The 23,243-nt window shown below is 44.1% G+C and overlaps 1 long non-coding RNA gene across 1 annotated transcript in view; it reads right to left on the reverse strand.

The window, feature by feature from the left end:
* LOC115088610 overlaps window positions 1-21,624 on the reverse strand; it is a 32,334-nt gene extending 10,710 nt beyond the window's left edge. The window contains exon 1 of the long non-coding RNA XR_003855809.1: window positions 17,657-21,624. This is a non-coding gene — a long non-coding RNA (uncharacterized LOC115088610). The remainder of the gene's footprint in view (window positions 1-17,656) is intronic.
* Window positions 21,625-23,243: the final 1,619 nt, after the last annotated feature.

Below are 23,243 nucleotides of genomic sequence, written 5' to 3' on the forward strand. Positions count from 1 at the left end.
CAAGGGCACGATGAGAGAGGGTAGAAGAGTAAAATACCGGAGGACTAGAAGGCTCACGTAAATTTATCACAAGTTTATTGATGATCTCTAGGCCATCAATGCACGTTTAGATCAGGTCAGGGACTACAGGCCATTGTCATTAGTGATGTAGTACCAAATTGTGGCAGGTTCCCTAAAGCGAGCCATTTATTTCCCAAAAGTTAAGAGAAACATTATCGTCCAGAATTCCCAAATTTGAAAAGGTATCACACCGGTGGGAGGGGGTGGGTAGGGAACTCCTGACGTCATTTGGAAGTGGGGGGGGGGGGGGGGGGGGGAGGAAAGCAGCTTGGTTTCTGTAGAGGTTTTCCTAATTGAAACCAAAAGTTTGTAGCGGATCCAGATTGGAATTGGAGCCATTTAACTAGCTGGCAGAGAACATCTCTTGCTTTTTCTCAAGCTAGCAATCAAGCTAACAATTTTGTAACAATCTTTCTGGAAGAGTCAAGTGTAAGAACTCTGGAAGCTGAGCCCTGTGTTGTTACCATCCTGTACAGCTACCCTCTGATGGGCTCAGTACGTAGAATCCAATTATGGGATGAGGCTGAACCCTCTGTAACTATGTTTGACTGGGATGAAGAGGACATTTGCAGAACGTTGTGTGGTTGGAGCAGCTGCCAAGTTATGAAGATAACAGGGTGGTTAGGCACAATGCCGGGAAATCTTCCTGGAGCCATGAAACTGTTTTGATGTAGAAGCACAGACAAACACCATGCTGCTTTTTACCTCTAATTTGAGCTGGATGCAAGTTGTATGCATGCTAGCTTTTTATCTATTCAATTAAAAAAAATGCCATCCCATTGTAATCCCTAAACTACAGAGACTGAGCTATGTAGAAGAACCTGGATTTTCAGTTTTTAATGTTATTTTAGCCTGGGAATTTCAATGTTATTCAAACAAATCAATGGAAAATAGATTTTGTTATAACACACAGGAGAAAAATCAGTGGAAAAGGGTTTTTTTCACATTTTTTTTGTGTTATAACATCGACATTCTCAGGAAAAATAAAATAAAAACTGAAAACATGAAGTATGCACTGAATCCATGTCCACCAGAGGTACTGGTGAACAATTCTTTGCTGTTCAATGAGGGATCCTCGTGCCATATTGCCATTAAAGGATGTAAGAAAGGTATCCCAAATGGCAAGAATTCCCTTTACAGGGCTGGAAAGTCATATGGTACTTCTTGACTATACCCGTGGTGGCCATCATCAATGCCCAAGGAAGACCATCCCCATGGGTATGATCTTACAAGCAAAATTAAGGTGGCCGAGTGGAGATTGTCTGCTGGAGGGTGAACCTTTCTGGGACTGAAACTGCTTTAGTGTTTCTTTAAGCTTGTGCACCTTGTCAGTGGGGAACCCAGACACCCTATTCGGTGTATCCATCTCAGTTCTGAGAAAGGGGAGCTTGAGGGCAGGGCCCTGTGTTTCCTCCTTCATTACGGGATACAAAACCCTCTCTGCCAAAGCCTTGAAATCGCTCAGGAGGGTCCCATATTCCTGGGCACAGGGGACTGCAAGCAGGAATTCATCTAAGCAATGCATGGTATGTGGGACGCCCACCCACTGCTCTGCAATCCGATTTACAAACCAGCTGAACTTCTCAAAATAAACCTGCAGGAAGGTGCTTTTCAAACTAGAATTTCCCCATAAATGTGAAATCTAAAAGCCACACAGGACAGGTGCACCAGCAAGAGCCTGAAATTGGATTCAGTGTCAGCTTTAACCAACATTACATCTGGGCTCATTACCTTTGCCAGCTTAAGAGCCCAGTCAAAGGATTTGCACTGCACCAAACACAGGTCAGGAGAAGTGAAATCATTGTCCGAGGCCCCTTTAGGGTCTGATAAATTGTGGATGAGCCAAAACTTGCCTTTATGGGGACAATTCCCGGGGGGGGGAAATGGTTATGATATGAAAAGACTGCTCCTGGAAAGGCCTTTGTATATCTTTTTTTTTTGTGACCTCCCTGTGTTCTTCAATGAATTTTGAATTATTGGCAAACTAGGAAACCTGTAGGCCATGGCACAGAATAATAAAATCCTCCTTAAAGCTTGCATAAATAGTCTCCAGTGTCTGCTCGGCCATCATTAAGCACAATCATGGGACTATAGCCACAACTTTCATGGTCATGGGTGCCAGAGCCATCTCTGGATCCGGACGGGGGAAGGGGAGGGAGCTGGGATCATCTTTAAGCTGCCAGCTTTGTGCAGGCAGCGAGTGGGTGCTGGGCACTGCATCCTAAGCAGGAATGCCAGGATCTACATTTTGCATTATAAAATCTTCAAATCCGCCTCTCTGCTGCATTTGGGAAGGGACTATGAGTCCCTGAGCCAAAGGAACATGAGAAAATAAGTAGTACAGAGGTCTCATTAAAGTCATCTCCTCAAGCCACAGTGCAATATCCAAGCGGTCCCAAGAAATTGTTTTATCCTCTGTCATTGGTTGTTTGACTTTAATGTTGTAGTTCAGCTAAGCCCTGGTGTTTTTTCATATGATGTGCCGGGTTGATCATTTTGACAAAGAGTAGGAATATCCTGGCAGTGAGGAGTAAAGAAAGAGGCCAGGTCTGCGACCCCAGCCCTCTTCCAACTTGCCATCATCTCTGCTCCAGCCCACCACGCCTCCCTGGTGACCATAGGTCGCCCTTGATAGCCCGGCCTCACATCCCAAGCCAATGCTGATCATATTAGGCTGGGGCCAGAGGCCTGGTCCTTCTCCCTGCTCTCAGTTGCCACCACTCCCACCCCTCCGACTAGGCAGCCAGAAGCCATGCTATACCCTTGGCCACATAGCAGGGGCAGCAACCTTGGGAGCTTTGTTGGAAGTCTCAGCAAACAGATCAAAGCTTACACAGGCATGAATAGAAAATATAATCCTTTATTATCCCTAGAGATAGTCTTTGCAGAGCAGGGTTGAGATACATTGGCTGGGCAGTGTGAGGAAATTTGTACTGCCAATGTCAATACTGAACCTTGTGCTGTGGATAAATAAGAGGACTTTGGTTTCCAGTACTGTTAGTTTGGCATCTTTTGTGATCACTAAATTCACTAGAAAAATGATATTCAGCAACCATATCTATAAAAAATATAAATCACATATTAGAAAGAAAAGAAGTGGAGTAAGCTACTATAAACCAGGTTCCTCCCCCACAAGCTTAACATGTGTTTGAGCCTTACAATGTGGACCAATCTGAGTGTTATGTTTTGGACCTGCCAAAAAGGTTTTTTTTTTAACCCTGCAGTGACTGCAAGCCACCACCTGCAGTGACTACAAGCCACCACAGTGTTAACAAGTTGGGAAAAGGGCTGTATTGTTTAGCCTGCCCAGAGAATAGCACTATAAAGCCAGCAGAAGAGGAAGCCAAAGGAATGCCAGGAGACCATTTAAGGTAGAGTGCAATTTGAATGTCTCTGTGTGTGTATGTGAGGTAGGTATAGCCAGGCATTACAGCCAGGAGCCAAGAAGAGCTGAGTGCATCTGGTAGCCTTGCAATCAGTCCTTCTCCTAAAGAGCTAATTATCAAGAGGCAGAGACAGAAGTCTGCGCTCTGAGGACATAAAGAGACAGATAGCTATTCTTGCTTCATAACCAAGCTACATGTAAAATTCCAACAAGGGACAGAAGAGCCAGGAGCTGAGAGACTTCCTTTCCAATATTCAGGCCCAGGAGCACATGGTTGGATCACCCTCCTAAGAAACTGACCGGGTCATTTATCAAAATGCATTGGGACCTGAACATGGATTAAATATCGCAATACAAGGTAAATGGAAATTTTAAATTTGTTATGCAAGTGTGAGGAATTAATACAAACTGGATTCTTCTACTGCGGAATGTGGTAGATTAACGCACAGTAATGTGGGATTGAACATCAGAAAGAACTATACCTTTTTTTGTGGTAGATTTTTATCACACAGCAGAGAGAGAAAGAGAGAAAGTGAGGAAGAGAGCACACACTATAATAGGGAGAATAGGACTATCTATATATAACTAGCATTGTAGATGGGTTTTGGAGGGTGGTGTTACACATACAGAGGAATTAACTGCAAAATTGAAATCACTGAATAATTTCTATCATTTGAATCAATGAAAGGTACAAGAGGAGTTGATTTGTACAATGCAGTCTCTAGCTGTCTTCAACGTTTGAAGGTCCCCTGGAGAAAAATGGTAAAAGTCATCACACGAGCTGGAGCTGGTAAGTTCACCTCACCTGTAAATGCTGCTACAGTTGTCTACATCATTTGGCATAAAATGCTCACATGGATTGAGGTGCAAAATGTGCATCTGATGCCAAACGGTACATGTGTACTTCTTGTCATTGGTACTTATGTCTTCTTTGTTTCCACAGCTCTTGCACAGGACTCTGCTAGTCTCAGCCATCAAGCCCCAGTGTCCAGCAGTACTTTTTCTAGGTTTAGCCAGTAGACATTGCTATGATAAAGCAAATCCTGATGTTCAGCATCTGTGTCATCAAAAAGGGAGATGAACTGAAGATAAGTGAATCCCTTTGACCTAACGTAGTTCACTACATGCACTAGCATGTGACCAAAATGCTCCATGTCCAGGATATTGTTGCATAGTGCCTCCTGATGTATAATACAGTGTAGAAATATTAGTTGTTGTGTTGGGTCCTCTTCTTTTACTTTGTCCTCTATTCTTTTGAGTCTAAGCTTTTTACCAGTTAAATTTGCTGATCCATCTGTGGTAAAATTTACGATTTTTCTTCAGGGGAGCTTCAAATGAAAGACAGCTAGAGACTGCATCGTACAAGTCAACTCCTCTTGTTGTACCTTTCATCGATTCAAATGTTAGAAATTCTTTAGTGATTTCAAATAGGCAGTTAATTCCTCTACGTATATAACACCAACCCCCCAAACTCACCCTGAGTTGAATGTGTCTGTCTATCTACTGTGCTAGATAGATATAGAGAGTCTTATTCTCCCTATTAAAGTATGCTCTCTCTCTCTCTCTTTCTTTCTTGAGGCAGCTGGTATACACATAAAGCAAATAGCATAGCATAACCACGCATTAATCAACACATGCTGTGTAAAATGATGTGCTATGTGATACCATATCGCACTTTGCAGACATTGGCTAGGTGATGTGAACAATAGGAAATTAACCTAACCACGTCCATTTGTTTTTATTGCAGACACTATTTCTGCTATATTTCTTGCTATTTGATGAATCTAGGCCTGAGAAGTAATCTAAACTTTGCACAGAGAGTATCTCAGCAGAAGAGGGAGAAAGCTTTCCTTGCCCTATGTCACAAATTCAGTATATCATCTTAACTACTTCAGTCTTTCAGTGAAATCAAGCATAAACCCTTGCTAGCAAGTACTGGGAAAAGAAAATTGGTGGACTGTGGTCTTTCTGTAAGAGACTGAAACCAAGCCTGCTTTCTGTTTAGTACCAAGTAAACCATTTGGGGAAGCTCCCCAAGAGAGAGAGAGACCTTTCACACACTGCAGTGCTCATCTGTTCAGTTTGACATCTAGCCAGCTCCACCATCAAGAGGAACTTCATCATTTTCTTGATTGTTTTTTTTACCACACAATTTTGTGTTTGGGACAGGGTGCACCCTTTACAACTGGTGACATTGGGATGGATCTTCCCCCCCCCCCTCCCCCTTCTTTTTAAGTACTCAGCAGTAAAGACAATTTTTGAAAGCTGTGTACTTCACTGCTTCCCCTCCCCCTTTCTCTATTAGCTTTCCTTTTTTTTTTTTTAATACCCACATGAGTATGTTGGTTGCTGACGCTAACAGGCCTACCGACTGTTATTTTTGCATTGCTTGATTTAAAATAAAAAAACTGCAAATTTATATTATACTTCACTACTATACTTTTCCCATTTAATGTTCTGGTTGATTTACTGTCTACTTACTGTACATAATACTAGTAAAAAGATTAATTACTCTTTTATTCTGATATGATGATTTTATTTGGTCTATGATGCCACAAGTGAGGGGTTGTTTGAGAAGGGCACAGGACACTGTCATCCCCCACTCAGGCTATGAACCCAAAGATAAATAGAATTTCTCATGTTGTACTCCCCACCCCAAGCATAGGGGTAATTCATAGTCTGGATCGGGGGGTGGGGGAGGCACAGAAGAAAAGTGAAATACCTTGCTTTATAAATAACAGCACTATCAAAGTTTACAATGAAGTCAATTGAGAAAGCAGTTAACTGTTAGATATAGATTCTGGAACGATAGCAAAGCACCTGAGGTGACTCTGACAATTCAAGGCCTTGTGTAACAGACACTGAATCAACGTAATGATAGAGAAGGTCAATGTGCTGATACTTTTTCAAGCGATGCCAAAAGTTATATTTAGGGAAAAAAAAACAACTGGAAAGAATTTGCTTTTAGTATTCTGCTAATCCTAACAGACCAGTATCAATAGGCTACGGTCCTCTGTTGAGATGCATAATGCGTCATCACACGCTATCAGATCCGTGTTTTCTCAGGCTTCAGCCATTAATAAAAGCCTGCCACGTTTATTCGCCATCACCTGGGTTACATATTGAAAGCATTAGGTATGGCAATGGTTTCACACAGCAACACTATTGGTCCCTGAGAAATTGGATCAAAGGTATCAAGTGAACACTTCCTGCCAGACAAGTACAGTTCAAAGCACTGCTGCCCAAAAATAACCTGGATGCCGACCAGTTTGACAGCAACAGAAAATCCTTACCGGGAAGTGTTTTGTGTTCACACACCTCCTTGTCTCACTCTTCATTTTGTTGCAACTTTGACACAGATATCATTAAGTAGCCACCTTTCATTTTTTTGTTTTGTTAAAGTCAAATAATTAAATGCTGCCACATACTAGGGCTATTTTTGAGCAGCCAAATTATTTTAATGTTAAATGTACAAATATTATACAAATTATTCTAATAATATTCTGTTTTTTTACAGCATGCCATGCATCAGTAATCTCAGGATTTAGTAGCAATCCTGTACACAGAACAGTGTGTTAAGTCTGTGTATATAAAAAGTGCACACCCCTCCCAACTACACAGACACACAGTCAAATGCTACCCACTCTCTCCCATCTACTTCTTTTTATGTGGGGAAATACTGTTTTGTGTCTATTGCTGCTATATTTATTGGTTTATTGGGCCTGTTTTTGTGTTGTTTAATTATTTTGTATACTTGATGTATACCTTTTCTCTGGTTTTCTCAACCAGAGAAAAGGTATAAAAATGAATACATAATTCCAAAAGAAGATGGTTCTGTCTGATTGGTGGATGGGAGCCAGCTTGTTATTCTTTCAGCCAATCTGATTGGTAGATGGGAGCTTACTTTATGTTATTTCACTTTGGATTGTTCCACATTTCCTGGAAATCAGTAAATGAGCAGCATAGCAGCTTCAGGATTCTTTTTCCCAACACCTTCTTCCAAGTCTGAAGGCAGGGTTTGTTTGTTGTTAAGGGTTTTTTTTCTTTATCTTTTTTTACTCCACTCAGCACTTACATGGCAACATCTGAGGTACAAGTCATGACAACACTTCTCAGAAAGCTGGGGGGGTGTTATCTTCTTGCTTCAGGTAAGTTTAGAAATCTGACACCAGTAAGGAAAGAAGGAAGGAAGGAAGGAAAGAAAAAAAAAGAACTGTGATAAATCTTCCTTCTGCTGCGGATTTGTTGCTCTTAGTAACGGTTTAGTTATTTTAACTATCTGTAGACTTCAGAGGAGAAAGGTGGTAGTGAGCTGGCTTTGTTTTCACAGCGTGATGCTCTGCTGCATTCATAGACCCTTCTGTAGCAGAACAGAGTCAAAGATTCATATTTCTCAGTCAGAAGAAAAGCACGAGTCTTTCCCAAACTCTGTCTATGATTTGAACATGTATTTGTTTAAGTTTACCTCAAGGTTGCTCTTACTGGTTTAGTAGCTGAATGTAATAGGAGTTTTAAGGCCTAAGTTGTAAAACTTCTAAAATGTGATAAATTGTTTGAATCCGGTTTCTATAGCACTACAGTGTGACGAGCCTTCGCTTGGGCCTACCCAGCGGGCTTTCCCTATTTTTATAACCTTTCCTTCCCATCTATCCTAGCTATTGCATCCAGTGTCTTTGGTCAGGGGCCACAGATTGTGGCTCCTACCAGACCATAACTGAATCTGACTACCAAGTCTCACCATTGTGCAATAGATAAGACTCCCCTGAGAAGAAGCCAGTTCTCTTGAACAGCATTGCCACTGGACCAGTCTTAAAGTAAATCTTTACAGTTAGTTAGTAACAACAAAAAGTATTTCTGAACCAGAGCTGAATGGAAAGCAAGTGAGTAAGTTAGGTGTTAAATGTGAGAATGTATGGAAGCAAATATGAATTAATTCTGCAACATAGCATCTCTAGCCAGCCCTGCTCACTTAATTCTATCTATCTATCTATTTATCTATCTATCTATATGTTGAGATCACCAAGTCTCCACTAGCCATTTCTTCCTTAGCTGAGCTTAGGTTAGGATTTTGTAGGGAGAGAGTAGTTTGCAGACCATCCCTTGTGGGCTCCTGCCTAAGGAGGATGGTTATCCCTGCATTGGGAAGTCAGGATAAGATGCTGTGATTCCTTCCACCCAGCTAAGGAAGTTTTGTTCAAATTATTTTGGGAGGAATGTTTTGCCACCAGTTCCTGTTCACTGAGAAGGAACCAAAAATCCAGCTTTAACCACTGGAGAAAGAGCTAGGAGATCCCAGCCCCATTATGAGCCCACTCTCTATCACTCAGGAGGGTTGAGTCTTTACTTAGTGCCTAAAGGACACCGACTCATCTAATTATTGTTGTTTTGCGCTTATACAATTTTGTATATAACCTGTGTACATATCAATTGTTCCTCGAATCCCTGTACATATCTTTTCCTTATGTATCCTTTCTCACCCTCCCCCCGCCCCCTCCTTTGTCTCGTCTACCCCTACCCCTCCCTCCCCAATTTATCTAGTTATTTGCCTTGTTACTGCGTTTATGTTACACACTGTTCCTTGTAAAGGCTTTGCCTATATATCCTTTGGTTGTAAGTTATCTGTAAACCGGCACGATGTGCAAACGGTTGTCGGTATATAAAATTAAATAAATAAATAATAAACCTGAGTAAAGAGGCACCTCTGGACTCTGTTTTTTTTGTGTGAAGATAAATTGTAGAATTTTTGTTATGATTTGGACTTCAAGTATTTTTGCTTGCAGTACATTTTTATTGAACAACCTATCAGAGCGCCCAGCAACTTTTTTCAGTCATGGGTGCCCTAAAGCAAGGCTATCAGAATAGTGAGGGCTACGTGAGCGACCAATGATCTTAGAGCCCCCAGAGGTTTATCCTCCTCTCCGCCAGAATAAACTTCAGCACTCCAGAACAAGTGAACTGTGTCGGTGTGAGAAAAGAAAGAGTTGGGAGAAGAGTGGTCCTATTCCAGGAGATCCCCAAAGTGGGGTTTACACAAGCTGGCACCTGAACAGGGACCTGAAGCATCCACAGGTGGATTCAGATGAGTGTGAAGGAAAGAGAAGTACTTTTCAACGGTTGTACGGTTTGGGAGTTTTTGGTGAAAAACCTCAAAGGTATGCGAGATGGTCACTGCTCCTCCCTTGGAACAGCTCAGTGGGAGAAATCAAGCCAACAGAGATAGAAAATAGTTGTGCATATGAGCATGATATCAATCAGCTCATCATCAGTGTTCAACCATTCAGGAGTTATGCAGCAGCAAGAGCAAAGAACGCAGCTAAATCAGCACGAGAAGAGCAGGAGTCTGAGTATGCGCCATATGAACATGAAATGGGAGACAGTGAAATGCATCAGTGCTTGCATGTAGAGGCCTGTGCTGTTACAGTGAGCTCTGCAGATACTTTGAGTAGTTTGAGAACAGCCAGCCCATTCCAGACTGGTGTGGGAGACAGCCAGGGCTGGCGCGACCGATTAGATGAACTAGGTGGTTGCCTATGGCACCAACCATTAGGGGGTGCTGAAGAGCAGTCGTGTTTTGCTGTAAGCGGAGCCTATCCTGCTCACGGCAAAGGGGAGCAGAGATTCGGCAACCACGAATGAGATAGGAGACCGGGGGAAGGTGCGACCAGGGGGGCAAGGCAGAAGGCGCCTAGATCACCTAATTCCTTTGCTCTGGCCCTGGAGACAGCAGCCCACTGTCGCGCCCTGAGAAGGTTTGGCCACCAGCAGCCAGGGAATCTTTAGCCAGTTTGACCAGTGTGGCTACCAGACTAGTCCATCTTTTTGCATCAGTGGGGATAGGAATCATATTTGGATCTCTGGAGACCTCCAGGTGTTTCTATCCGCGAGGATGGTTACATCTTTCCCTATTGAGATGCACCATAATGGAGGCTGTCGAGTGCATAGATTGTCATGCATTTCAGCAATTACAGCCCATGACTCTGCAGTGTTTCCAGTATAGCTTCAATCTACTCTTGGAAGTGTATTCGGGTACTGTCCTGGCCCTGCCAGCCCATATTGATCAGCATTTGGTCAGCACATTGGAGAGAACAAACTTGGGAATGTAACAGGAACTTTCCTCTCTGGTGGAGTCAGATGAGTTGAGGGAGCAGTGGCAGCCACAGCCAGGGACGGGACAGGACCACTGCCCCAAGAGTGCTGTCAAGTCCCCAGTTGAGCCTCCTGGCCATGAGTGAAAAGACGTTTGCATTGCAACCAGTACAGTCGCTCTGTCCAGTTGAGGGGCTGGATGTTATAGTGGAAGAGGTGATTGAAGAGGCCTCCCCGGTTCCCACCAGCAGAGTGGGAGAGCCTTCATGGGCTGAACACCACAGCATGCACAGTGAGGGAGAGTGAAAGAAAGTCAGTAAGAGGGAGGTCAACCCTCTAAAGCAGGGCTTCCCAAACGTGTCCTGGGGTCCCTACAGCCAGTCGGCTTTTCAGGATATCCACAATGAATATGCATGAATACATTTGCATATACTGAGTCTCCATGGTATGCAAATGTTTCTCATGCATATTCATTGTGGATATTCTGAAAACCTGACTGCTTGTGGGGACCCCAGGACAGGTTTGGGAAGCCCTGCTCTAGAGGCCCTTATAAACTGCTAGACCTTGGGTTGCATATTGGAGTTATTCACCCACCCTCCACATCAGTGAAGAGGAGAAAGGATCCTGCTCCTCTAACAAGAGATAGTCAAACTCTTGGCCCCATGGAGGGGTAGGAACACAGTAGTAGGCTGGAATAAAGATTCCAGGGAATGGAATATCGCTGTTAGCTCCAAGTATGCTAAGGAACAATTCTCTGTAGTTACCCCTAGATGCAGCCTACTGGTAAAAGGACCCACCACCATGAGGGAGTTTTGCCAGATAGTGATGGAGACTCTGGTTCAATGTTCTAGTTTGAGATTCTCATCTGGAGAAGAGTCAGTTTGAATCAGCAAGTCCACTACTCCATCGCTCAGTGTGCCTGGGAAAGAAAAGTCACTAACCATCAGTGCATTCTTAGAAACATAGAAACATAGAAATGACGGCAGAAGAAGACCAAACGGCCCATCCAGTCTGCCCAGCAAGCTTCACATTTTTTTCTCATACTTATCTGTTTCTCTTAGCTCTTTGGTTCTATTTCCCTTCCACCCCCACCATTAATGTAGAGAGCAGTGATGGAGCTGCAACCAAGTGAAATATCAAGCTTGATTAGTTATGGGTAGTAGGGGAAGTAACCGCCGCAATAAGCAAGCTACACCCATGCTTATTTGTTTTACCCAGACTGTGTTGTTCAGCCCTTATTGGTTGTTTTTCTTCTCCCCTGCTGTTGAAGCAGGGAGCTATGCTGGATATGCTTGTAGTATCAGTTTTTCTTCTCCCCTGCCGTTGAAGCAGAGAGCTATGCTGGATATGCGTGAAGTATCAGTTTTTCTTCTCCCCTGCCGTTGAAGCAGGATATGCATTGAAAGTGAAGTATCAGGCTTATTTGGTTTGGGGTAGTAACCGCCGTAACAAGCCAGCTACTCCCCGCTTTGTGAGTGCGAATCCTTTTTTCTTCTCCCCTGCTGTTGAAGCAGAGAGCTATGCTGGATATGCGTGAAGTATCAGTTTTCTTCTCCCCTGCCGTTGAAGCAGAGAGCTATGCTGGATATGCGTGAAGTATCAGTTTTTCTTCTCCCCTGCCGTTGAAGCAGAGAGCTATGCTGGATATGCGTGAAGTATCAGTTTTTCTTCTCCCCTGCCGTTGAAGCAGGATATGCATTGAAAGTGAAGTATCAGGCTTATTTGGTTTGGGGTAGTAGTAACCGCCGTAACAAGCCAGCTACTCCCCGCTTTGTGAGTGCGAATCCTTTTTTCTTCTCCCCTGCTGTTGAAGCAGAGAGCTATGCTGGATATGCGTGAAGTATCAGTTTTTCTTCTCCCCTGCCGTTGAAGCAGAGAGCTATGCTGGATATGCGTGAAGTATCAGTTTTTCTTCTCCCCTGCCGTTGAAGCAGAGAGCTATGCTGGATATGCGTGAAGTATCAGTTTTTCTTCTCCCCTGCCGTTGAAGCAGAGAGCTATGCTGGATATGCGTGAAGTATCAGGTTTTCTTCTCCCCTGCCGTTGAAGCAGGGAGCTATGCTGGATATGCGTGAAGTATCAGTTTTTCTTCTCCCCTGCTGTTGAAGCAGAGAGCTATGCTGGATATGCATTGAAAGTGAAGTATCAGGCTTATTTTGTTTGGGGTAGTAACCGCCGTAACAAGCCAGCTACTCCCCATTTTGTGAGTGCAAATCCTTTTTTCCACATTTCCTCTTGCTGTTGTAGCTTAGAGCGATGTTGGAGTCACAGTAACCATGTGTATGTTATTGAATAAGGGTATTGTCTCCAGGCAGTAGCCGTCATTCTGGCTAGCCACCCACTCTTTATTGACGGCCTCTTGATTTTATGGATCCACAGTGTTATCCCACGCCCCTTTGAAGTCCTTCACAGTTCTGGTCTTCACCACTTCCTCTGGAAGGGCATTCCAGGCATCCACCACCCTCTCCGTGAAGAAATACTTCCTGACATTGGTTCTGAATCTTCCTCCCTGGAGCTTCAAATCGTGACCCCTGGTTCTGCTGATTTTTTTTCCTATGGAAAAGGTTTGTCGTTGTCTTTGGATCATTAAAACCTTTCAAGTATCTGAAAGTCTGTATCATATCACCTCTGCTCCTCCTTTCCTCCAGGGTGTACATATTTAGATTCTTCAATCTCTCCTCATAAGTCATTTGATGAAGACCTTCCACCTTTTTGGTCACCCTTCTCTGGACCGCCTCCATCTTGTCTCTGTCTCTTCGGAGATACGGTCTCCAGAACTGAACACAATACTCCAGGTGAGGTCTCACCAAGGACCTGTACAAGGGGATAATCACTTCCCTTTTCTTACTCGATATTCCTCTCTCTATGCAGCCCAGCATTCTTCTGGCTTTAGCTATCGCCTTGTCACATTGTTTCGCCGACTTCAGATCATTAGACACCATCACCCCAAGGTCTCTCTCCTGCTCCGTGCACATCAGCCTTTCTCCCCCCATTGAATACAGTTCATTCGGATTTCCATTCCCCATATGCATGACTTTGCACTTCTTGGCATTGAATGTCAGCTGCCATGTCTTCAACCACTCTTCCATCTTCCTTAAATCCCGTCTCATTCTCTCCACTCCTTCCGGCGAGTCCACTCTGTTGCAGATCTTAGTGTCATCCGCAAAAAGACATACCTTACCTTCTATCCCTTCCGCAATGTCGCTCACAAAGATATTGAAAAGGACCGGTCCCAACACCGATCCCTGCGGTACACCGCTTAAAACCGCTCTCTCTTCAGAGAGAGTTCCATTTACCATCACACATTGTCTTCTGTCCGTCAACCAGTTTGCAATCCAGGCCACCACCTCGGCACTCACTCCTAAGCTTTTCATTTTATTCACCAGTCTCCTGTGCGGGACAGTGTCAAAAGCTTTGCTGAAATCCAAGTAGATGACATCGAGTGCTCTTCCTCGATCCAATTCCTTGGTTACCCAGTCAAAAAAGTCAATCAGATTTGTCTGACAGGATCTTCCAATGGTGAATCCATGCTGCCTCTGGTCCAGCAATTCTCCCGACTGTAGATAGTTCACTATTCTCTCTTTCAACAGTGACTCCATTACTTTTCCCACCACCGAAGTGAGGCTAACCGGTCTGTAGTTACCAGCCTCTTCTCTGTTCCCACTCTTGTGAAGCGGGACCACCACCGCTCTCCTCCAATCATTCGGCACCACTCCCGTTTCTAGGGATCTATTGAATAGGTCACACAGCGGACCCGCCAGCACATCTCTGAGCTCCCTCAGTATTCTGGGATGAACTTCATCAGGCCCCATGGCTTTGTCCACTTTCAGTTTCACCAGCTCTTCCCATACATTTTCTACTGTGAATGGAGTTACATCTACTCCATTCCCCTCCAGTTTCTTGTTAACTAGTGTTGGTCCTTCTCCAGGGTCCTCTTTAGTGAACACAGAACTGAAGTATTCATTTAATATTTCTGCCATTTCTTCGTCTCTCTCCACACATTGATCCTTTCCACCTTTCAATTTCACTATACCACTTTGAACTTTTCTCTTTTCCACTGATGTATCTGAAAAATGTTTTGTTACCACTCTTTACCTCTTTGGCAATCCTCTCTTCCGCTTGACTTTTTGCCATCTTGATTAATTTCTTCGTCTCCCTCAGTTTCTACCAGATATTCTTCTTTGTGTTCCTCCTTTTGGGATCTTTTATATTTCTTGAACGCTGTTCTTTTAGCCTTTATTTTGTCAGCCACCTCCTTTGAGAACCAGATAGGTTTCATTTTTCTTTTGCTTTTCTTTACTTTTCTAACATATAGATTAGTTGCCTTGGTGATTGCTCCTTTTAGATTGGTCCACTGTTGATCCACATCTCTCTCGTTTTCCCAGCCTTTTAGTTCTTCCTCCAGGTACTTCCCCATTTCATCAAAGTCTGTGTTTTTGAACATCAAAACTTGGGTTTTTGTGCTTCTTTTCCGTGTCCTTTTTGTGATATTAAACCATACCGTTTGATGATCACTGGTGCTGAGGTGGGCACCCACCTGGACGTCTGAGACATTATCTCCATTAGTGAGCACTAAGTCTAGTATAGCTCCTTCTCTCGTGGGTTCCATTACCATTTGTTTGAACAAAGCTAATTGCAGGGCATCTACTATTTCTCTACTATTATTAGATTCTGCAGATGGGATTCTCCAGTCTACATCTGGCATATTAAAGTCTCCAACGATCACCACTTCTCCTTTCTTTGCTATCCTGTGGATGTCTTCAATCAGATCTCTGTCCAGCTCTTCCTTTTGGTTTGGAGGCCTGTAAACCACTCCAATAAAAATGGATGCCCCATCTTTTTTTTACCCAACAGCAGGCCAATAACTGGTAGAGGAAGGATTAATGGACCATCCCCCCCCCCACAAGATCAGTGCAGGTCTGCAGGACCAGTTGTGGATGGCTCCTAATACATAGGAGCCTGCACAGAAAGCTGTCCTTGCCTATCAGGCCAAGTGCATGGTGTAGCATAAATTAAGAGCATTGTTTGCCCTGTCTACATCATGTATTTTGTGAAGCAGCACCGGGAGGCATGATCTGGGAGCCTGCATACCAGTACATTATTAAAGATTCTCATGACCCCTGTTTTGTCCATTCACATCCAGACTATCCCAGAGAGCTAGACAAAAGGATGTAGGAAATGAGGACAAGCCAGAACATTTATAAACAAGTGCCAGCTGAGGGATGATGCTGTCAACAAGTACCAGTTAGCGTGCCTATTGTCCAGTCGCACCATCATTAAACCTCATCCTGATCACTAAAACCCAGCCCTGCCAGAGAATGAAGAAGAGGAAGGGTTGGAATAGTGAACCTGTGTTGCACTCCTTAAGTGGATAGAAATGACCTGTGTTGTTTTGCTGTTTGTTGACTACTGAACTGTGAGAAGTAACAATAATTGTGACTTTATTGTTTCACCCTCGGGTGGGAGGGTGGTTTTCTACCTCAATTAACTGTTTCTGCAAACAAGTAGCCTGGCCATGAAGAGGCCACGAAGATCAAAAGGCCCAGCATGGACTTTGTGATGTGGAAACCTAAATGAACTGTTTTTCCCATTTGGAGGGTAGGAAAGGGATATTGTTTCTGTCATGCAGATGTGTGAAATGTTTTTGAGAAAAAAACAAAACTCCTTCTATAAAAATTAATAAAATGCTTAAAAAATGCCCTACATGACGTTCTTTGCATTCTTTTTCAGGTGGGATTCTCATCCTTTAGGCTCCTCCCTACAATCTAGCAAATTCTGTGCCAGTAATGTCCTGGATCTCCTATCTGGTGTCAGTGAAGTAATACGGTTAATTATGTTTTAGGTGTGAGGAGCACTGGAGCTCCACCATGTGGTCAAGAAGTGGAATTGTTTTTTCTGTATTCCTGGCTTTTGGTTTGCAAAAGGTTTAATACTGTAAAAATCTATCAGTATCCTGTCTTCAGATTATTTTTTTGTTGGGGGGGTGGGGAGTGTAGAGTCCTCTAAATCTTCAATAGCCATTTTTTCCTAGCTGAGCTTAGGTTAGGATTTTGTAGAAGAGAGTAGTTTATAGAACATCCCTCCTGTGAGGAAGTCTGCATTGGTCAGCATTTTTCCTTAACGCAGACTGTGAGGAAGAGAAGTGAGGCTTTTGGCATTTTAAGTTGCAGTTTTGAGTAGCAGGAGAATTTGTTGAGCTATTCTCCCTCTGTCGAGCTCCACAGCATGATACAGAGGAAGTGGCACTTTTTGTTAGCCTTTTGGAAGGGAAGGAGAGTAGCTGGAGATGTTTCCCATACTGCCTCTCACCCTAGAATTTGGGGAAGACATTTTGCCCTGGCCAGTACTCCATGATCTGGAAGGGATTGTCTTGGAGAAAAGGAAGAAGGGGTTTTTCAGAGAGCAGTTTGTTTTCTTCAGAGTTTTGTTTTTTTTTCTTTGAGCTATGCCTACCTAAAGAGGAGGGTCACTCCAGCATTGAAAGGACAGGATAAGATGCTGTGAGTCCTTCCACCCAGTTAAGGAGGGACAATAGTGATCTGACAGAGAAGATGAAAGGCACATTTTGCACAGAGCTTTGGGAGAAATCTTTTGCTACCAGTTCCTGCCCACTGAGAAGGAGGGGAGATTTTGGATTTTTAACACTTGGGATTTTCTACCACCAGAAGTTCAGCTTTTATCATTGGAGAAAGAGATAGGAGATCCAAGCCCTACTAAGAGCCCACTGTCTGTCACTTAGGAGGGTTGCATCTTTACCTACTGCTTGCCATCCTAAAGGACAGTGACTGGTTTAATAAAACTGAAGAATGAGGTACCTTTGGACTGTTTAATTAATTAATTACTTTACAATATTTGTATTCCACCCCTAGCAGATCACTGTACTGAGCAGATTAAAATAAGAATAGTCTTAACAATCATAACATACAATTAAAACAAACACAAAATACATCACAAAATAACATATCCAAATAAAATATTATAAATTTTGACTTCCGGTGATGTGCATTTGCTGAGTTGTCATGTGAAGTGGAGTTCCATATGGACCTACTTGATTCTTCCTGATATCCCTGTTCTTTTTTTCAATGCTTTTTAGTTAGTAAGTTTCTGGAAGATCGATAGACTTACCTGAGGCAGAGAAAATGCTGCTGCATATGAAGAATGACTAGGTAAGGGAAATTTCAAAAACCTTAACCACAATACCAGATGATTAACTATGTAAGCTCCAGAGTTCAATGCATGAGATAAAAGAAGGCTTCGAACAGCACACTCTCTGGTTTTCAGACCTAGATAGTTAGATGGCATCTCAAGAAACATCTGCGCATCAATTTGCAAATCAGCTGGAGGAGCTGAGGAAGAAGAATGCAGCGTTACATGAATACATTGAAGATCAAGAAAACCAGTCTCTCAGAAACAATATGTGACTGATCGGGCTGTCTAAAAATATAAAAGACTCTGATCTCCTACAAATTGTTCAGGCATGGCTCTCAGAAGTTCTAGAAATCGCCTTAGAGAAAGAGCCAATTGTAATGGAATGACCACACCACCTGGGGCCTCTCCAAGAACGAGTTGCTCAGCCTCAACCAATCATAGCAAGAATTTTTAATTTTGCTGACAAATGAAACTGATGAGAGCTTATAGGAAAATCAGCTCTCTGCAATATAAAGATCAAAAACTCCTTCTGTGTAATGATTACTCTACTAAAATCTTGGAGGATTCACAGGCAGCTTGCTCCATTTTGTTGTGACCTTTACCAAACTGGGATAAAGTTTTCCCTGCTATTTCCTGCCAAACCTCAAGTCTTCTCTAATGCTAAGGTGGATATGACGGTAGAGTGAAGAGGAGACAGAACGTTTATTAGGCAAATTGTCGTGTCCGGCGTTATACATTTAAATTTTGAAAACTACAATTCTGACAGCTTAGATGGACATGTTTTTTGTTGTCAATATGGTACCTGTGGTTCTGATCTCAAACACCTTACTGCAAGGTTACTTCATGGTTAAGATGACTTCTGGATATGCAGCTTCTATAACTAGTGTTTAATGGTATTAATTTTGTGGATTGTTTTTATTATTACGCATGGACATTTTTTCAGCTCTACATCATGCCACTCTAAAGATTATAATGCTGACCTGCTCATTGGGTGGGATATAATTACCCTTGTTACAAGAGAAGTGATTATTTGTTCTATGAGTTTTTTAAAATGAACTCCCGCTGATACATTGATGCTTTAGCTAATTTTTGTGAGTAGATATTTTCTTGTTGCCGTGATGAATCTTACAATGGGAATCATAATATTATAAGCGTCATTTTTAGTTATCCTGTCGAGAGGTAGGAGCTCTTTTGGGTTTCCTTTTTTAAGTTGGGCCCTCTGCCCAATTGAAGGGTTTTTTTTCACAGGAAGTTCCCCTGAGTACCCTCCCTATCTGAGAGGTCCTGCATACATTTGGAAGAAAGAGTTTTTTGCTGGATTCCTTGCTGGATTTTCATTCTGGAAAAAACCTTGGTCTCCTTTCATGGGACAAGGGGCTGAAGACCTGTAAGCTATCCCGATATTCCTTAGGGGAAGCAAGCGTCAGTGACAGCGCTACCCATCGTGGGATTTTTGATGGTTAAAACTTATTCTATTTTTGAGATTGGGGCTGTTTAAAGTTTGGACTCTTTTGGAGAAGGCAACCTCCCCGGACTCAAAGGACAAGGGATGGAGACCTGCGAGCCTTTTTTATTTGCCCTAGAAGAGGCAAGCACCAGTGACAGCGTAACATCAGCCACAGAGAGATTTTTGAAAATTTAAAGATTTTTAAACCTGCGCGCACAAATCTACGCCCGAAATCGGAGCGGCCTTGGAGGGAACTTTCCATCGGCCCCATCTAACCCCCTCCCCCCGACCTTTGTTGGTGAAGTTGCGTCTGCCTCCGGGCAGGCATAGGTTGCGTGCGCCGGCCAAGTGCCGGCACGCGAGCCCCCAGGCGCAACCACTGTGCCGGAGGTCTCGGTCCCTGCCCTCGCTCCACCCACTCCCTGCCCATTTTTTCAAGCCCCGGGGCTCGCACGCATCGCTGGGCCTATGCAAAATAGGCTCGGTGCACCCAAGAGCGGGTTTTCAGGGGTTACACGCGTAATACACGCGCATAACCCTTTGAGAATCCACCCCATTGTGTTCATGCGGAGGTTTTTCTGATCCACCTCTCCTCACTGGGAAACAGGGCGTGCTCAGCCAGATTCCCATCCACCATAGACTTTTTCTTCTAAGAAGTCACAGACCACTGAAACCAGGAAGAAAGACCGAGATAATGGAGACCCTTCACAGAATCTCCACCCAAAGAAACCAGGACACAGGCTGGGCGATCGTGTTTAACTGGACTCATGTAAGATTTTTCCGGGTATCGGAGGAATCCCTGCATGTAGGTTCTCCCTGGCTCCCTGGGGTAGTTTATGCACATCGAACAGCAGTGTAACCTTAACCCCAGGACCCTGAGAGAAAGAACACATACCCAAAGGAAGATTAACAACTGTAAACCAGACATAGGTAATATCAACTGGATACATTGGACTTTGATTTAACTTTAAAGAATTAGTAAACTTATTTTGAACACTCAGTACCTTGGTCCTGCCTTTTTGTCCAAGGAACAGCATTAAAGTTATTAAGGAAGAAGGAGCTAGAAACACACCAGCACCTGGACCATAGGTTTATCCTTTCCCCCACCAAAAGAGCCCACCTCTTGGGGCAGAGAGAGAGAAGGGAAAAGTGCTAGCCAGAGCTGCCCCAGAGAAAACTTAGTTTGTGTGCCCTCAGGAAGTATTACTTCCCAATAAAGGGTTACAATTAAATCTGGCAAGATTATGAATGAGTTTAAAATCTCTCTCCACTCAGTATACCCGAAATCAGAAGAGAAGGCGGCGTCCCAGTCTAAGACTGAAGAAATGGACTGGACCTCTTGATTCTGACGCACTGTGATACTGAGCAAGCGGTTTCATTTCTCTGTGTTTCAATCTGCTCAGTTTATTTGGATATTAATCCTGTAACCATTATAAGGCTAATTTTTAAAGGCATGTCCGGGGGTAAAAAAAAAAGTTTTACCTGCTGAAATGGCCTTTTACAATATTGACCTCCTGAGATGCAGGTAAGCCTACACCTGTATGTCCTATCTATGTTTAAGCTTTCTAAAAGTGACCCGAGTGCAGATTTCCTGTGGGTGGAGTTCCAGAGGGGTTTGAACCTACTTGAATGTATATGGATTGTTATTGTTAAAACCTCAAGTGACACATATTGATGCAATGTTCTATTTAAAATAGCCAGCCAAATAACGAAATGTTAATTATGGGTTTTTCTGAGGCTGCTCATTTGTCTGCTTTTCTTGCAGGTAAGGCCCCCTCCGAAAATATTTGCATTTTCCTTAATATTCTTGGGCCCCCTTGGGTAAATAGCCTCGATATGTTTAAGGGCTGCTGAACGTTTGAGCTTCCCCTTTATTTCTTGCTTTCCTTTTTCATTTGAATTGTGAGCCCTTCCCCTTTGGTATTTGTGGACTTTTGTGTATTTCTTATTTTTTTGTGTGTGTGTGTGATACAATACGATGCATTTATTTATTTACACTATTCTTAACAATTGTTTTCTTGGATAAAAGTAAAGGAAAAATAAAAGTTGACGTAACTTACACCCATTTTTGCTGCCTAATCTAGGGGGGCTGTTATAAAATTGTCCCCCCCCACCCCCAAGTCCCCCGCTATTCCTCTCAGTCTCTGGAGGGGCCCAGCAGAAGAATACTAGTAAGGGTAGAAGGAGAAGTAGAGGTAAAGAGAAAGTGGTGGGGACTGGGATAGGGAAGAGAAACTAATGGGAGGAGGGCGATGTTACGCGCCCCACCCATCCCGCGCACAGGCCTGCTCACCTTCATGGTTCCACAGTGGGTCCCGGGACGACCTCCCTTGCGGTAGTTGCCAGCCCTGCCAGGCCCTTGCGTCCTGCGGCGGCAGTCGCTGGGTCTTCCACTGCGCGCTAGGCCTCACGCCGAGGCTCTGTGTCCTCTGCCATGTTAGCCATGCCCTTACGCGCGCGGACCGCCCAGACTCATGTAGGGCCAAGGACGGGTCTTAGCTCCGCGGCGCGCCCTCATTGAATCCTCGATATAAGGAAGTTCCTGTCTATGCTTCCTTGCCTTGGCAATCGGGTCCGTTTGTTCTAAGATTGTCTCTGTGTTTGTTCCTGCTCTTGCCTGTTCCTAATCTCGTTCCAGGATCCTTCTGTTCCAGTTCTGTTCCTGACTTGTTCCTGCATCCTAGTTCCTGCATTCATCTGTCTGTCTACCCAGGTAGTACTCTCGGACTGTCTTGCTGGTACTGACCTCAGCTTGCTCCTGACCTTCCTGCTGCCTGCCTCAAAGACCTCAGCTTGCTCCTGACCTGCCTGCCACCTGCCTCAAGACCTCGGCCTGCCTTTGACCTCATCTGACCTCTGGTACTTGACCCCTGCTTTTCTGACCATTCCTCAGACTGACCTCTGGATCTTGACCTTTGCCTGCCTGACCTTGTCTCCAGATTCTGGCTCTGTTCCTCACCTTGTCATCACCAACTCTGTTCTGGTTCTCCTTGTTCCAACCAGTCTCCAACTTCGAACCTGATCGCACCCCCCCCCCCCCCTGTGTCCATGGGCACGCCAGACTTTCATTCTCTCAGGAGACCCTGCGAGGCCCACCTAAGTCCAAGCGGCCCGGGTCCCTACGGGCTCCTCCTGGGGGGACCTCAGGCTTCCAGTGGTGAAGCTCTTCACAGCCTCTGCCTCCTGCAGTGCTCCGCCCCCTGGGGGCAGTTACCTCCTGTTCCCTGTCAGGAGAGGTTCCTTCACTGTCCCAGGACAAGGGTCCACCCCCAAGCACAACAGGAGAAGAGAGAAACTGTGGGGCTGGCCATGGTCAGCCCCAGTGCAAAGTGTGGGAGGAGGAAGAACCTTGGAGGGGAGGTAAGGAGGGATGAGAAAGGGAAAGAGCCTGAGAGAAATGAGGTGAAAAGTTGAGGAAGAGCATAGGTGAAAGCCTTTAGAAGGATGGAGGAGGAGTGGGAAGGGGAGAAGAGCCAAAGGGGTTGTGAAGGAGGGAAAACAACTGGAGAAAAGGAAGGCTGAGCCTCTGGATGGATAGAAATGGGTGAGTGCATCTAGGAGAAGGGAGTGAAAAGGCTGGAAGAGCTCAGGAGTGAGAGAATGAGAAGGAAAGAAGATCATCTGGAAGGAGGGAAGTAGAGAGTGATTGAGAAGGGGGAAGAATGACTGGAGGGAAGGCGTGAGCATGGGGAAAAGTCTGGAAGGAGGGAGAGAGAAATGTTGTGAAGAACATGAGAGGTGAAATGTACAGAGACAAAACTGTGGAGTTGGGTGAGAAAGAAAGAAATAGCTCTGTAAAGGGAGTGAGAGAGAAAGGAAAAGGGACTGGTAAAAGATGAAAGAGCGAGAGCTGGGAGGTTGGATAGGGAGTAAGAGAAAAAAGTGGCTGAATGCTAGGAGGGAAGGAGCTGGGGCTGGTGAAGGGTTGAGAATCAGAAAAGTAGACGAGAGCTAGGGAGGGGGGAGTAAAGAGGGAGGAAATAGGAGTTTAGAGTAGGTAAAAGACAGAAAGGGAGAAGAGGAGGGAGATGAAAATCTGGTGGAGACTATGGACTGGAGGGTGCGAGAAGGGGAGAATAAGGAATAAAATATAGTTTTGAATGAACAGACATAAGG

The sequence above is a fragment of the Rhinatrema bivittatum genome, chromosome 1 (assembly GCF_901001135.1).
Source record: "Rhinatrema bivittatum chromosome 1, aRhiBiv1.1, whole genome shotgun sequence".
In the NCBI taxonomy this organism is placed as follows: Eukaryota; Metazoa; Chordata; class Amphibia; order Gymnophiona; family Rhinatrematidae; genus Rhinatrema; species Rhinatrema bivittatum.